Source organism: Gadus macrocephalus, chromosome 4 (genome assembly GCF_031168955.1).
Source record: "Gadus macrocephalus chromosome 4, ASM3116895v1".
NCBI classification, from domain to species: domain Eukaryota; kingdom Metazoa; phylum Chordata; class Actinopteri; order Gadiformes; family Gadidae; genus Gadus; species Gadus macrocephalus.
The window spans coordinates 21144713-21161317 of NC_082385.1; the positions used below are offsets into that span (position 1 = coordinate 21144713).

Below are 16605 nucleotides of genomic sequence, written 5' to 3' on the forward strand. Positions count from 1 at the left end.
CATGAAAGATATAGAGAGAGAGTGCCAAGGACGGAGAGAGGGAAAAGAAAAAGCAAGACTGAGGTGAAGTAGAGCGCAGACCGAGTGAGTTAAGAGAGAGAGGGAGATAAGAAACTGAATGAGAGAGAGAGAAAAACCCATTACTCATACTACTCACTCTGTTCTGCCTTTATCACAATATGGTGTGAAAAATGGCCATTCAATGATTCCATGAAACGTCTACACAGAACAAAAATACCTTCTTTGAAAAGCAAATACTTTATGCCAATGTATATTAGTCTCACCTAATTTGGCTAATTTTGTTTGCATTTTGCGCGGATGGCATGTTTACATACCTTTTCAACTGTAAACAATTGATCGTACTAAGTAAATGTTTAATATCAATGTGTGATTGTTGCATGTCCAATGCTTTCATTACATTTTTGTGGTTGAACATGTTTTCAGAAACTAAATAACCTGGCTATAAAATAAATTCTCCTTTCGGAAAACACTCCAAAGAAAACAGTCAACGTAGGCGTGCGAAGTGTGATGGTGAAACAACATCTGACATACATAGTCAAAGGTGGAGTTTAGGGAGTTTAATAGAGAAAGTAAAAGGATGAGGGAGGGAGAAAGAGGGCCAGATTTTGCACAGGACCAGAAGCACAATGGAACAGATCGGGAGGAAACTGTGAGAGCACAAATGGAGAGGCAGAAGAAACCAGTCGATGAAAGACCAAGCCACACGCTGTGGCTCAGTGGTCTTGAAGTGAACGGGTACTGAAGAGAGTTCTGAGTGCGCGGATCCACAGAGTCCACGTCGTGCTGGGGTTCACACTTAAAGGGGGGCAGTCAAGATGTTTTCCAATCTAGGAGTAGCGCTTCGTACGCATGTAGTGAGACGTGGAGGACCGACATCAATGGTCCTACTCTGGGACGTCAACGGTCAAGCTTTTTACAGAGATTTCTGTTGATATTACACCTCAATTTAACAACGAGCGCATAACTACGGTTTTATTGGAATAAGAGTGTGACGGAGACATTTCCCTACTAAAGGCTTTCTGAATGGCCAGAATAATTTATTTTCTTGTTGAGGCCAAATGTTTGAAAAATGTTGGTTCAAATAAGTAATCATCATGAATGGGCGCAGATGGTGGGTCGTTTAGAAGGACGCTTTGGTTATATTTCCCCTTAACAGAGCTTTCCGGTTATCGGGGGGGGGGGGGGGGGGGAATTAACCATTTATTTATTTGTTTCGAACATAACTTGATGCCATGGGATCTTCCTAATTTGATCACCCCACCACCAGCCCCACACACACAAAGGTCCATTGTAATAACTAATAAGATACAGTCATACACACACACACAGGGGTCCAGTGCCAAGAAACATCAGGAAAATAAAAATCCACTGAAAGGCAACGTGGCTCCTCCCACATAATCTCACTCCTATATTCCCTTACAGCTCATGCAGGGAGCGATTGACATCATCGTTGATTTTGCCAGATTAATAATGCATAGATTGAATGGCTGCGGTTTATCAAGACATGAGCTTAACTGTGTGTGTGTGTGTGTGTGTGTGTGTGTGTGTGTGTCATTTTCCTATCGTCTGCAGTCTCCTTGGATCCTGGTGGCGTTCGTTAAACCACCAACCAATCACCCGATTGGGTTTTTACAATCAATTATTGATAGCCAGATTGGAAATGAACAATCTAAAGCAACATGAGTCCCGCCTCACCAAACCACAGTGGTCCAGCAGTGTTTGTCTGTCAACGACTCCCGCGGATTGGTTTGGTGCATTCCATCGTCAGAACCAATCACACCAAAGTTTTTGTTTGGCTGTATGTGGAACACTGCCGCAGTGGCTACACTGCCGATACAGGCTGTGTGGCTGAAAGCAGTGTGTGTTAGTTAGGCTCCCTCTCTCCAACAGAGACCGATGATGCAGGCAAGCACAGGAGCAAATATGTGCTCAGTGGGTCAGACTCTCTCTCCACCTCCTCGCTCATGATCCAGTCATGGAGCGGGGAGGGATTTGATACTGGCTGTACTCCCGTTGCCTCCCGGTAACGGGAGTACAGCCAGTATGCGGTGTAAGCCGCCACAATATACAGTGTACAGGGTACAGCCATGCCAGGCCGATATTGATGGCTGATATTGAGGTATTTTAAGCAATGATCAAACCATTTGGTTTAAGTATAATAAATGGCTACAAACAAAAGTAATCGGTATATACAAAAAGTAATTTCACATGTACAGTTTTATATTATTCTTTCATAGATAAGGGTGCGGAGATACATTTACCAAAGATAAGAGACTGATTAATTGCACAAGTCAGACTCTTAAGGCTGCTCGATTATGGGAAAAATCATAATCCCGATTATTTTGGTCAATATTGAAATCACGATTATAGAAATGAACACTATGAACAACACCGATGATCTCCGACGATCTCCGTCATTCACTCTGCCTGAATCAGCGGGTTTGGGGCGTTAGAGCGCCCTCTGGTGGACAAACTTTTTTTTTTTTTTTTATATTAATTTATCGGCCATTATAATGCCGATACCGAATAGTTTGAAAAATGCCTAATATCGTCCGATAATGTCGGCCTGCCGATATATCGGTCGGGCTCTAATATATACATACATACATACATTAATGCTGTCAGTTAAACGTGCTATAAACAGCGTTAACGCAAACCGATTTTAACGGCGTTAATTTTTTTATCGCGCGATAAACGTAATTGATCATTTAAAAAAACATTTTTTTTCTTTGGGTTTCAATGGGAGAGAGGAGGGAAGTCCTCCTCTGAGTGGGTGTGACCTTAAGGCATCTGATTCGCTTAAAAATCTATTCGGGCTGTGCTATGGACCAATAAGCTGGATCCCTGGCTGGTGAGCAGTGTTGCCAGATTGGGCAGATTACCCAGCCAATTGGGCTACTTTTAACCACGTTAGGCTGGAAAAATTATCATTGGGCGGTAAATCTGCCCAATCTGGCAACGCTGTCGATAACAAACCCACTCTGCCTGCAGTGCCGTTCAGTCTAAGAGACGCAAAGCAGGTGAAATCATCTGAAGGATAACGAGATTTTAACATTTGCGAATAAAGCGTACAATGGAAACATTGGAAACAGAGGACATTGTTCATGTTTAATTACAAAGCATTCCATGCATTGAGTTACAGTGTTAAGTTAGCGACCAAAGAAAAAAAATCGAGATCACCAAAAGTAATGGCAACGTCAGTATTGTGGGTGCTACATGGTTTGCTAGGTACTCATGGCTTACTGGTAGCATTACTAGCAATCAACTGTATTGCTGGCCCTGTTTGCTAATGAATAATGGCAAATCTCCAACGTGGGCTGTTCATGGTTTCACTGAAGTCAAAAATCTTTAAAGTTCACGTTGGTGCTGCTACGCGACATTCCTTGCTAGGCACCATGCCTATAGATCAGGTTGTTTGAAATAATGTTCTCGTTCTTTTACTAGTTTGTTACTCCGACCGTTCTGTGTGTGTGTGTGTGTGTGTGTGTGTGTGTGTGTGTGTGTGTGTGTGTGTGTGTGTGTGTGTGTGTGTGTGTGTGTGTGTGTGTGTGTGTGTGTGTGTGTGTGTGTGTGTGTGTGTGTGTGTGTGTGTGTGTAAGTCATTTTCCTATCGTCTGCAGTCTCCTTGGATCCTGGTGGCGTTCGTTAAACCACCAACCAATCACCCGATTGGGTTTTTACAATCAATTATTGATAGCCAGATTGGAAATGAACAATCTAAAGCAACATGAGTCCCGCCTCACCAAACCACAGTGGTCCAGCAGTGTTTGTCTGTCAACGACTCCCGCGGATTGGTTTGGTGCATTCCATCGTCAGAACCAATCACACCAAAGTTTTTGTTTGGCTGTATGTGGAACACTGCCGCAGTGGCTACACTGCCGATACAGGCTGTGTGGCTGAAAGCAGTGTGTGTTAGTTAGGCTCCCTCTCTCCAACAGAGACCGATGATGCAGGCAAGCACAGGAGCAAATATGTGCTCAGTGGGTCAGACTCTCTCTCCACCTCCTCGCTCATGATCCAGTCATGGAGCGGGGAGGGATTTGATACTGGCTGTACTCCCGTTGCCTCCCGGTAACGGGAGTACAGCCAGTATGCGGTGTAAGCCGCCACAATATACAGTGTACAGGGTACAGCCATGCCAGGCCGATATTGATGGCTGATATTGAGGTATTTTAAGCAATGATCAAACCATTTGGTTTAAGTATAATAAATGGCTACAAACAAAAGTAATCGGTATATACAAAAAGTAATTTCACATGTACAGTTTTATATTATTCTTTCATAGATAAGGGTGCGGAGAAACATTTACCAAAGATAAGAGACTGATTAATTGCACAAGTCAGACTCTTAAGGCTGCTCGATTATGGGAAAAATCATAATCCCGATTATTTTGGTCAATATTGAAATCACGATTATAGAAATGAACACTATGAACAACACCGATGATCTCCGACGATCTCCGTCATTCACTCTGCCTGAATCAGCGGGTTTGGGGCGTTAGAGCGCCCTCTGGTGGACAAACTTTTTTTTTATTTTTTTATATTCATTTATCGGCCATTATAATGCCGATACCGAATAGTTTGAAAAATGCCTAATATCGGCCGATAATGTCGGCCTGCCGATATATCGGTCGGGCTCTAATATATACATACATACATACATTAATGCTGTCAGTTAAACGTGCTATAAACAGCGTTAACGCAAACCGATTTTAACGGCGTTAATTTTTTTATCGCGCGATAAACGTAATTGATCATTTAAAAAAACATTTTTTTTCTTTGGGTTTCAATGGGAGAGAGGAGGGAAGTCCTCCTCTGAGTGGGTGTGACCTTAAGGCATCTGATTCGCTTAAAAATCTATTCGGGCTGCGCTATGGACCAATAAGCTGGATCCCTGGCTGGTGAGCAGTGTTGCCAGATTGGGCAGATTACCCAGCCAATTGGGCTACTTTTAACCACGTTAGGCTGGAAAAATTATCATTGGGCGGTAAATCTGCCCAATCTGGCAACGCTGTCGATAACAAACCCACTCTGCCTGCAGTGCCGTTCAGTCTAAGAGACGCAAAGCAGGTGAAATCATCTGAAGGATAACGAGATTTTAACATTTGCGAATAAAGCGTACAATGGAAACATTGGAAACAGAGGACATTGTTCATGTTTAATTACAAAGCATTCCATGCATTGAGTTACAGTGTTAAGTTAGCGACCAAAGAAAAAAAATCGAGATCACCAAAAGTAATGGCAACGTCAGTATTGTGGGTGCTACATGGTTTGCTAGGTACTCATGGCTTACTGGTAGCATTACTAGCAATCAACTGTATTGCTGGCCCTGTTTGCTAATGAATAATGGCAAATCTCCAACGTGGGCTGTTCATGGTTTCACTGAAGTCAAAAATCTTTAAAGTTCACGTTGGTGCTGCTACGCGACATTCCTTGCTAGGCACCATGCCTATAGATCAGGTTGTTTGAAATAATGTTCTCGTTCTTTTACTAGTTTGTTACTCCGACCGTTCTGTTTGATATTGTGGAAAGGGTGTGGAAAGGGTGAATTGATTCAGAGCATGATGCATTTTAAATGCCATCACTTCTGGTCTTGAGTCTTTTCTTAAAACAATTGTAACTGAAAATAAACATAGGTAAATTACGACCAATAACTTCAGTCATTGAGGGCAAAAATTGGCCCAGGTTTTTCATTTACAGTCAATATTTTCAAATTATAGTGATGCCACTGGTGGCTCTGTATCAATTTTATTCACATAACTATCCCTCCCTACTATTTTGTAGTTCACCAAAACAACAACGTGGAACATTCTTATGCCACCATACACCAACAGTGCAAAAAGGCCAATTGCAACCAAGCGTGCAGTCCTTCCTCCCTCACTTTAAAAACCACCAGCCGCCACTGAACAGTTTCTTATTTACAATATTGATCTGGTCCAAGAGGCCCCACCAGGAACAAAAGGTACAAACAACAAAAACACAAGCATGACCAATCTAGACAAATACAAAACGGATACACAAATACACAACCTATTTACAGAAAGAAAATAGAAAACACCAATGCACTATAAATAATAATAATAATTAAGATGGGCCAATGTTATACTGTGTGTGAAGGGTGTAATGCAAATGAGAAACAGTGGAATCAACAGGAGCAGGGGGGGTCCACCAAAACATAGCCAAGTTTCTGCTTGAAGGCAGACTGTGATATGAAAGCTGTAAGTTTGAGGGTGTCTTGAATTTTGTTCCAGTCAAAAGCTGCTGCAAAATGAAAGGAGTTTCGGCCGAAGGTAGTCCTGGTGAGTGGGTTGATGAGTTTGATAAGTTCAGATGATCTTGTGCGGTAAGTGCTTCTAGAGAGATGGAGAAGGGAGGAAAGGTAATACGGGGTCTTGCCCAGGAGTGCCTTATAAATAAACTGAAGCCAATGTCGGAGTCGACGGGTTTGGAGTGAGGGCCAGTCCACCAGTTTGAAAAGTTCACAGTGGTGTGTATTAAAGGGAGCATTGGTGGCAAAGCGGATAGCTGAATGGTGAAGAACGTCCAGTTTGTGTAGTGCTGTTTTTGAAGCCATTTTATAGATTGTATCACCATAGTCAACGATGGGCAGAATGGTCATTTTTCACAAGTGAAAGTTTAGCAGAGCGTGTGAAGGATGCTTTGTTACGGAAGAGAAAGGCCAATCTGGCTTTCACTTTAATCTGAATATTATTAATATGGGTGGAGAATGAAAGGGAAGAGTCCAGCCAAAGCCCTAGATATTTATAGGAATTGACAAACTCCAGTTCGGAGTTGTCAGCGCAAAAGATCTTGGGGGGGCTGGAGGTGTTGTTTTTTCGATTGAAAAGTATGCATTTTGTCTTTTTTGAGTTGAGCCGTAGGTGAAGGTTGTGGAAAGAGTGCTCAATAGAAGTGAGACTGTCTTGAAGAGTGGAGGCCGCGGAGCAGAGAGAAGGGCCAGAGGCGTACAGGATAGTGTCATCAGCATAAAGGTGGATCCGGGAGCTGCCTGCAGCCTTGGCCACATCATTAATATAAATGGAAAAGAGGATAGACCCCAAGATTGAGCCCTGAGGCACCCCTTTAGTAATGGCTAGTGGCTCCGACAGGATGTTATCTGTCTTGACCTGTTGGATTCGGTTAGTCAGGTAGCTGGCAAACCAGTTGCAACTGGTGGGGGATAAACCAATGCTGGAGAGCCTACCCAAAAGGGTCATGTGATCAACTGAATCAAATGCCTTGGCTAGGTCTATAAAGCTGGCAATACAGACCTGCTTGTTTTCCAAATCAATAATGATGTCGTCAAGGACCTTATGCGTGGCTGTGATGCATCCGTGGCCAGAACGAAACCCAGATTGAAAATCAGACAGAATGTGATTTGTGGTAAGAAAAAAGTACAGTTGTTTGAGGACCAGCTTCTCTAGCACTTTAGCCAAGCATGGCAAGATGGAAATAGGCCGGTAGCAGTTGGGGTCGGAGCTAGAGCCACCCTTAAAGAGTGGAAATATCAAAGCTGATTTCCAATCAGACGGGAATGCAGAGAGATGAATGGACAGGTTGAATAACCTTGAGATTGGGTCAGCAATAAGATGAGCGGCTGCTTTGAGAAACTTTGGGTCCAACCCATCAAAGCCAGCAGACTTATTAGGGTCCAATCGGGAAAGTTCATCCCGAACCTCAGTAAATGAGAATGGTTTAAAGGAAAGGCTGGTGGTGATGGAGGGGGAGGGCAAAGTGAGTGGTGGGACGCTATTAAGGTTAGCAGAAGTCAAAGCTAGAGTGGGGTTTACAAAGTGATGATTAAAGAGAGTAACCATGCGACACTTGTCGGTAATGACAACCTTGTCAAAAACCATGGATGCAGGTAAGCTTGGAGAAGAGAGTTTGTTTTCCATGGACTTAACTGCGGTCCAAAACTTCCTCGCATCAGTACCACACGATGTAAGCTTCTCCTTGAAGTAAGAGATTTTGGCTGACCTGATGGCCTGGGTGCATTTGTTCCTGCATTGCCTGAAGGCAAGCCAATCAGCTGGAGACTTAGAGGTTCGAGCTTTTCGCCAAAGATAATTTCTTTTGACGAACAAGCTCTGCCAAGTCATGAGAAAACCAAGGACTAAGGCGATTCTTAATCCGGTATTTTTTCAGTGGGGCGTGTTTATTAATAATAAGGCTGAAAGTATTCTTAAAGTAAGACCAAGCATCCTCAATAGAGGTGAATAAGTTGAGTCTCTCCCAATCTGCGGCAGCAGTGTCATTGAGAAAGGCCTCCATGTCAAGTTTCTTCACACAGCGCTTGGAAACAATTACTGGGGGGCGTTTGACTGAAAGGCCTGAACGAACGCAAGCAATGGCACAATGATCGGCCATGCTATCGCTGAAGACCCCAGAACGGTAGCTAATAGGATTATTTGTAAGGATTATCCATTCTACCTGCCAAGGGAATTCACCAGTGTGATTGTAGTAGCTGTTTACATAGCCCCTTGCGCCAACGCCAATGCTTACGAAGTACTCCGCCCCCTGTTTGACGTCATCAGCGCACTGTTGACAAAACACCCGGACAGCTTTGTGGTTGTTGCAGGAGACTTCAACCACATTAGCTTAAAGACTGTGCTCCCCGGATTCAAGCAATATGTGGACTTTAAAACAAGAGGAGAAAATATACTTGATTTGGTCTATTCCAACACTGCTGAGGCATATAAGGCCATTCCTCAACCCCATATTGGCCTTTCAGACTATAAATCTGTGCTGCTGGTTCCAACTTACAAACCCAGGCTGATACGAACCAGGGCAACCCAGTCACACATCAGGGTGTGGCCAGATGGAGCAGTCTCAGCGCTGCAGGACTGTTTTAAATGCACTAACTGGGAGATTTTTAAAACAGCAGCATCTCAGGGTGAGCATCATATTAACATTGAGGAATATGCTGAAACGGTGATGAGCTACATTGCCAAGTGCACAGAGGATGTTACTGTGATGAAGACCTATATAGTACGGAACAACCAAAAACCCTGGATGACTGCTGAGGTACGTCAGCTGTTAAAGGCTCGGGATGCTGCGTACAGTGGAGGAGACAAGGCCGCTCTCTGCTCAGCCAGATCAGCTCTCTCCAGAGGGATCAGAGCAGCCAATAGACGCCATGCAGGGATAATCAAGGAGAACCTCTGTAGCACAGGAAACACCAGGCAAATGTGGCAGGGGGTTCAACAAATCACTCAGTACAAGACCAGGCAGAGGATTGAGGACAGTGATGTTTCTCTCCCTGACAGACTCAATGACTTTTTTGCCCGGTTTGAGGCACCAGGAGGGCCAACGAGAGGGGGGACTGGACTCTCCCCTCCATCCGGTCAGCCACCTGTGGCCATCAGCCCAGCTGACACCAGGAGAACCCTGGCCAAGATCAACCCTCGGAAAGCAGCCGGCCCGGACAACGTTCCGGGGAGGGCGCTCCAAGCCTGTGCTGATGAGCTGACAGATGTTCTAACAGACATTTTCAACATCTCTCTCTGTCAAGCCACTGTACCCAGATGCTTCAAAACATCCATCATCGTTCTAGTTGCAAAAAAGTCTGTTGTGTCCCGTCTGAATGACTACCGTCCTGTTGCATTGACCCCAATAGTGATGAAGTGTTTTGAACGGTTAATCAAACCACACATCACATCCAGCCTACCTGCATCACTGGATCCTCATCAGTATGCCTACTGTTCAAACCGTTCCACAGAGGATGCAATATCCACCACCCTGCATACACTACTCACCCATCTAGAACAGAGAGACACCTATGCTAGAATACTGTATGTTGACTTCAGCTCTGCATTTAACACCATCTTGCCGCAGAGACTGATGGATAAACTTCTCCTCCTGGGCCTAAACCCCACCCTCTGTCACAGGATACTGGATTTCCTGTTGGAGCGACCACAGTCAGTTCGTGTTGGGAAAAAAATCTCCAAATCCATCACACTGAGTACAGGATCCCCCCAGGGATGTGTGCTCAGTCCTCTGCTGTACACGCTGCTGACCCATGACTGTGTGCCAAGGCACAAGAACAACATGATTGTTAAGTTTGCAGACACTATAGTCGTGGGTGTCATTCATGGGAATGAGGAATCCTATTACAGAGAGGAGGTCAATCTGTTTGAGAGATGGTGCAGAGACAACAACCTGGTGCTCAATGCGGAAAAGACCAAGGAAATGATCGTGGACTTCCGTAGATCAAAACCTAAGCACACACCCCTCTGCATCAGTAATCGTGAAGTGGAAAAGGTGGAGAACATCAAGTTCCTGGGAGTACAGATCTCTGACAACCTTTCCTGGTACAAAAACACCACTGGGCTAGTGAAGCGAGCCCAACAGAGATTGTACTTCCTGAGGAAACTCCATCAGGCCTCACTACCTCCCAGTATCCTCACCACATTCTACAGGGGGGCTGTGGAGAGTGTGCTGATGTACGCCATCTCTACCTGGTTCTCCAGCTGCAGTGCGGCGGACAAAAAGGCCCTGCAAAGAGTGGTGAGATCAGCGGAAAAGGTCATTGGAGCCTCACTTCCCTCTGTCCAGGACATATTCCTAAGCCGCTGCAGGAATAGGGCCCAGAAAATAGTGAGAGACCCCTCTCACCCTCTGAACAACTTCTTTAAGCTCCTACCCTCCAAGAAGCGCTATCGCAGCTTAAGATGCTCCACCACCAGGCTGCGGAACAGCTTCCTGCCTCAAGCTGTCAGGATGCTCAATGCACCGGCGTCCTAAATCTTCCCACTGGACTTTATTTATTTATTATTTATCATTGGGACGTTTGTTTGTAATGTATGTGATCTTGATCCCTGAGAAACGCCTTCTCGTTTTGTTGTTCAATCAACAAAATGACAATAAATTTGATTTGATACACACACACACACACACACACGTATATATATATACATATATATATATATATACATACATATACATACATATACATATGCATATACATATATATATATACATACATACATACATATACATATACATACATACGCATACATATACGCATACATATACGCATACATATATATATGCATATACATACATATACATATATACATACATACGCATACATATACGCATACATATACGCATACATATATATATGCATATACATACATATACATATATACATACATACGCATACATATACGCATACATATACATACGCATACATATATATATGCATATACATACATATACATATATACATACGCATACATATACATACGCATACATACATATACGCATACATATATATACGCATACATATATACGCATACATATACATACATACGCATACATATATACGCATACATACATATACGCATACATATATACGCATACATACATATACATACATATACGCATACATATATACGCATACATATATACGCATACATACATATACATACATATACGCATACATATATACGCATACATATATACGCATACATATACATATATACGCATACATACATATATACGCATACATATATACGCATACATATACATATATACGCATACATATATATACATATATATATATATATATATATACATATATACGCATACATATATATACATATATATATACGCATACATATATATATATACATATACATATATATATACATATATATATATATACACATATACATTATATATATATATATATATACATATATACATATACATACACACACACACATATATATACACACACACACCAGTGGCGGCTGGTAGTTTTTAACGTGAGGGAGGAAGGACCGCGCGCTTGGTTGCCATTGGCCTGCTTGCATTGTTGGTGTATGGTGGCATAAGAATGTGAGACTCAAGTTGTTTCAGGGTGTTTTGGTGAACTACAAAATAGTAGGGAGGGATAGTTATGTGAATACATTTGATACAAAGCCACCAGTGGCATCACTGTAATTTGAAAGCTGGTGGGCAGCATGTCTTTGAAATGGACTACAAGGGCAGAAGGAAAGGATGCAAAGCCCATTAGTCAAATCAGGCCTACTCTTGATTTGTAAAAGTAAATAAAAAAATCTGGGCCTATTTTTTCCCTCAATGACTGAAGATATTGGTTGTAATTTAGCTATGTTTATTTTCAGGTACAATTGTTTTAAGAAAAGACTGACCAAAAGTGATGCCATTTAAAATGCATCATGCTCTGAATCATTCACCCTTTCCACAATATCAAACAGAACGGTCAGAGTAGCAAACGAACGAGAACATTATTCTAGATTCAACCTGATCTAGGCATGGTGCCTAGCAAGGAAAGTCGCATAGCAGCACCAACGTGAACTTGACACTAGTCGTGGCGTTTGGTTGCCCTATCAAGATTTTTCACATCAGGGAAACCATAAACAGCCCAAGTTGGAGATTGGCCATTATTCATTAGCAAACAGGGCCAGCAATACAGTCGATTGCTAGTAATGCTACCAGGAAGCCATGAGTACCTAGCAAACCATGTAGCACCCACAACACTGACGTTGCCATTACTTTTGGTGATCTCGATTTTGCGAAGTGGTCTACCTTTTTCTATGGTCGCTAACTTAGCACTGTAACTCAATGAATGGAATGCTTTGTGTAATTAAACATGAACAATGTCCTCCGTTTCCAATGTTTCCATTGTACACTTTATTCGCAAATGTTAGAATCTCGTTATCCTTCAGATGATTTCACCTGCTTTGCGTCACTAGACTGAGCGGCAATGTGCAGGCAGAGCGGGTTTGTTTGTTATCGACAGCGTTGCCAGATTGGGTAAATTTCCCGACCAATGATAATTTTCCCAGCCTAAAGCGGTTAAAAGTAGCCCAATTTGGTGGGAAATCTGCCCAATCTGGCAACACTGCTCACCAGTCAGGGATCCTGCTGATTGGTTCATAGCGCAGCGCGACTAGATATTTGCGCGAATCAGACGCCTGTAAGGTCACACCCACTCAGAGGAGGACTTTCCTCCTCTCTCCCATTGAAACCCATGTTATTCACCGGCCGCCAGTACTTTCTGGGAAATGAATGGGAGTCAACGGAGACTGAGGGAGGACCTTCCTCCCTGAAGTAATTGTCAAAAGGCGATAGGGGGGGGCTAATGTCCCTTTACCCAGGGAAACGAACATTATATATTCCAAGGCATTAAAGTAGTCATATTTAAGGGCATTAATTCATTACAGTAGTCTGGGCAATCTACATTTTTTATTCTCAACAATGATAAGGAGGATCTTCCTCCCTCTCCTCAATGGAGAAGCCTCCACTGACACACACACACACACACTCTATATCTATATACACTTCAATTCCTATTCATTAAGTAGTCAACCCTGTGTCATTCTGTGAATTGGATAAACGCATACACTCAATTACCACAGGCCACAGATGGGAGGATAACTCCCAAGGCTCTGCCCCTTCCAAGACACTGTGGAGCGCTCTATAGATCTAGAAAAACCTCCCTTCATCGCTAGGCAATAGCATTACCATTGATAGTCTTTGAGGTGGTGACTATGACTACAAAATAAATATCAACGCAATACCCATTTTCTTAGTCTAAATTGATTATGATGTAAGAAATATGCCCTTGAAATGATTAGAGACTTTCATTTTTAAGTCCAACGTATTCAATCTTAATTGACCATATACTTTATTATTTAAGAGACAGACAGACAGGATTTGGATGGTTTGTCAGCACTCAGCCACACGTAGGCCAACCATCCACTGACCTCTGGTATGTACTAGGGTTGGGCGATCGTCTTCATGTTCATATTGTCCAGTCATTGTTAGTCTAGATTGCCAATACACAAGGAGGAGTAGGGGAGTTACATCAATTGCAAGCAATGCAGTTAAACGTGGATAAACACTTTTAAAAGCGTGCACATTTCATTGAAAATATAAAATAATCTAATAATCCCATCATACTACTGCTCCCTTTTAAAGTCTGTGTGTGCGATTGGCGCGACAATATCACAGAAGAATGATTGTTTAACATTATTATCTAATTGAATGTCCCGATCCAAATAGATATGACGTTAGCTACCCTTAGGCAGCCCAGAGTTTGGTGAGCAGCAGGCATATGGGGAAGGGAGATTAGGGGTGTCCATGGAAAAGAGACAGGAACCTAGTTTTGAATCCCCTCGTCACTGGGGCTTATTAACAGGGCTAACCGGGTGGACTGCTCCAACAGAAACTTATTTCAATGCACAGTCGGGCAAAGATTGTAGAGACCCGATACTCCTCTACAAACAGTAGACTCTGAACGCAGCTCTCCGCCTCTCACTTCACCGACACGCCAACCGAGGCGATGAGCACAACTGTGCATAATCCAACCAACTCAAGAGAGAGGTATAGAGCAAGACAGAGTAATGCAATAGGTGTGGGAGGCAGAGTAAGAGCAAGACAGAGGGGGAGTAGAGAGAGAGAGATCATGAATGACTCCGATTTAGAGGGTTCGCTACACAGCAGATGTAAACAAAGTGTGACAGAGAGAAAGAGTTAGAGTGTAAGAGTGAGAGCATGGGAGAGGCCGAGACATTGAACAAGAGCAAGATGTCTCCCACGGAGAGTGGGAGAGAGCAAGATGGTGAAAGACAGGGAGAGCGATAAAGAAAGACAAGCGTGAGAAGAGAGATAGATGGAGTGACATCAGCCATGCAGAAGCACTGATGTGAGGGGGAGAGAGAGAGTGAGGCAGAGAGAGAGAGACAGAGAGACGAGAGAAAGAGACCGAGAGAGTCACAGCCAGAGACGGAGACAGAGAGAGAGGAAAGATAGAGTTTCCAAATTAATCTGGTCTCAATTGACTGAGCTCGCATACACAGGGCTATGAGATCCAACCCCACTTTTAAGTGGGATGGTCGAGGCCCAGTGTCCCCTCTCTCTCCCTCCATCATTACTTACAGTCATTGCTACACTTGATGTGCTACATCTGCTTCAGGTTAGGCCTCATGTTCCTCTACACACTGATTCCCTCCTTTGTGCTCTCCTTCATCCCCTAATCTCTCTGGCTATCCCTCTTTCTCTTCCTCCTCCACTCCATCCTACCCCCTCCTCATCCTCTTCCTTCTCCTCCACTCAATCCTACCTCACTCTCCCTGCCTCCCCCATCTCTCCCATCCTACCCCCCTCCCTCACTCTCCCTCCCTCCTCCTCCTCTCCATCATACCTCACTCCTGCTCCTTTTCTCCATCCTATCCTTCCTCCCACATCTGCCTCCCTTTCTGGGCAGAATAAAGTAAAAAGGACAGTGCACGTTCCTCCTGTGCATATCTACGAGCACAGAAAAAGGGGATGGAGCTCCATCTGTGTAGCGCTGACGTAAAAATACACTTCCAAACATCCCTGTGATGGAACTGGGTCTACGGATGCACCGATCCGATATTTGTATCGGTATCGGTACCGATATTGAAGACATTTCTAGATCGGGTATCGGTGACAAATGGGCCGATCCATATTTAAAAAAAAATAATAATCTTTTTTTTTTTTTTACGTTTATGTACATACTTGAATCCTATTCCTACTACCTTGCTGCTTTGATAATTGAATTTCCCACGAAAATGTTCTCACGGGATTAATAAAAGTGTATCTATCTATTGGCTGATCTATTCAGTTTCTATGCTGTGCGCTGTGAGTGACGTCATAAACAAGCAACACGCCGTGCGGAGCCTACAGTGATTGCAAAATGGAGCGAGCAAAAGGATCTGCTATCTGGAGCTATTTCACTTTACCTAAGCCAGCAAGCTCCACGGCTACATGCAACATATGCAAAGTAAATGTCCCGAGGGGTGGTACTAAACCTTCTAGCTTTAATACCACAATCCCCTCAATGAAACTTACAGTTTGTAGCCATAATTTCGCGCTGTTTTTCTATATCGGTATCGGATCGGTATCGGCCGATACTAAACCTCAGGTATCGGTATCGGAGGTGAAAAAAGCGGATCGGTGCATCCCTAGTCTACACACACCGTCTTTACCGCCCTGGATGGATCGCTTTCATTTGAAATTACTCCCTCACCAGGCCTGTGGTTTTAGTGCCAGTACTGGCACCGTTTCCCCCTCATCCGTGATTTTCTGGAGTGGTTACAGATGTGACGACATAGAAATTATTGGAATGAGTCTTGAATACATTTTAATGTGTGTAAATAAAACACTGTACTAACTAGACACATGATGGATGGACAGAAGCGAGGCAGAGGAAGATGGGGGGGAGTAAAGGTGATCTAGGGGCTTGGGAACACAAGGCGTCCAATGAGGTTGTGTAGTGCAGGATAACATCATAAATAGACACAGTATGGGGAAAATATGGGGAGGACAGTGGTGTTTAGCAGTCAGCTAAACTTCCGCCAAATGAAGGAAGCAGGGGGAAGGTGGGGGAGCTTCCATTAAAGGACTTGTGTGACCAGGTAAGAACCACAGTGAAACCCACCTGTGAATCGTGTTCCATCACAGACATCGTCGCGAACAGAAACGCGACAGGAAGAGGACGTGACATACAGACGCTATAAAAAATAAAAGCCCCTCAGGAGACTGCTGTCTCCGGAGAGACGCCTGTACGTCGATAAGTGTGCCGAGGTCC

At 43.5% G+C, this 16605-nt stretch overlaps 1 protein-coding gene across 2 annotated transcripts in view; it reads right to left on the reverse strand.

The window, feature by feature from the left end:
* The window catches only part of mgat5 (alpha-1,6-mannosylglycoprotein 6-beta-N-acetylglucosaminyltransferase), a 136918-nt gene that overhangs the window by 75355 nt on the left and 44958 nt on the right, over window positions 1-16605 (reverse strand). The gene's annotated exons all lie outside the window — the stretch shown is intronic.